The 1,431-nt window shown below is 41.1% G+C and overlaps 1 long non-coding RNA gene across 1 annotated transcript in view; it reads left to right on the top strand.

Annotated features, from left to right (window-relative positions):
* LOC128250981 (uncharacterized) overlaps nt 1-1,431 on the top strand; it is a 12,788-nt gene that overhangs the window by 6,780 nt on the left and 4,577 nt on the right. The window lies entirely within an intron of this gene.

Here is a 1,431-nt window from a genome sequence, read left to right as displayed (position 1 = left end):
TCATCATCATCCTCATCATCATCAATCCATCACCTCCACCATCATCATTATCATCGCCATCATCATCATCTCCATCATCACCATCATCCTCCTCCTCATCATCATCTCCATCATCATCATCTCCATCATCATCATCTCCATCATCATCATCATCATCAGCAGCAGCAGCAGCAGCAGCAACAGCAGCAGCATGAGCAGGGGAAGCAGCAAAATCGTCATCGTCATCGTCATCAAAATCATGAGTAATAGCTACTTCTCTGTCTTCTTGTCCTTCTTCTTTTTCATAATCATCATCATCACTATCATCATCACCAACACCATCATCATCATCATCATCATCATCACCATCATCAGATCATCAATTACATTCTTCGTTGTCGTCATATTCGCTTTCTCCTCTTCTTCATCTTCCTCTTCTTCTTGTTCATCTTCCCCTACTCCTTTTCCGTCTCCGCCTCCTCCTTCATATGAGGGCCATACGATGTAGAACAAAACAAATGTATATCCGATAGACTGAAAACAAAAACCCCAACATTGTAGTCGTAATGAGGAAAATGCAATGTTTAGACTAAAAACGGAAAGTTTTATAGACTCATTGACTTCGTTATGAGTGTTTCGGTTGCATGTATCCCCCCCCCCCCAGCTTGTTTTTCTCTTAATGGTCCACTCCTCTATACTTTGGTTTTCTGGATTCATTCACAATGCAGAAGAAATTCCCATAATAGGTCAAAGAATCCCTATTCATCTTCCTCCTAGACAGACTATTTGATAATTATGAATCCTACCTCTTTTAAAACTTGTCCAGTTAGTTCACTGCCATCAATTCGCCGCAGGGAAAGTTCAGTCATCAATTCCCCGCACCGAAAGTTTGCTGTCATCACTTCACCACAGGGAAAGGTCACCGTCATCGGTTCACCTCAGCTAAATTCACCTTTATCAATTCACCAATTTTATTCTTTCTTTCAATATAAGTTTGTAACTATTAATGGTGAGTTATTCTGGATATATTTTCACGGTGAACCTTCCTCACGGTAAACTTTCTTCACGGTGAATAGGTGGCGGTGAATTAACCCTTAATCTTTTTGAACTGTCAGTTGGATTACGAAGTCTACTAAACGTATCGCGTGCTACATTACAGCCTGGGAAAAATGGGAGTATAATGATGAATGAGTGGTGTCACTACCAAGCGAGCGGTGTGAAGAGAAATGTTAGATTGCTAACAGGCCAATGAAACGGACAGATGAAGCCAGATTACGATAAACGAGGGGAGGGGAGGATGGCGGGAGGTCAGAGAAACACTCCCGTTGGTGAGCAAATTCATTATACAAGCGTACGCACACGCACACTCACACGCGCATGCGCACGGGTATATCTGTATATATATATATATGAACGGGTATATCTATATCTATATATATATATATATATCTA

Source organism: Octopus bimaculoides, chromosome 27 (assembly GCF_001194135.2).
Source record: "Octopus bimaculoides isolate UCB-OBI-ISO-001 chromosome 27, ASM119413v2, whole genome shotgun sequence".
NCBI lineage: Eukaryota > Metazoa > Mollusca > Cephalopoda > Octopoda > Octopodidae > Octopus > Octopus bimaculoides.
This window is presented reverse-complemented; position numbering and strand designations above follow the sequence as displayed.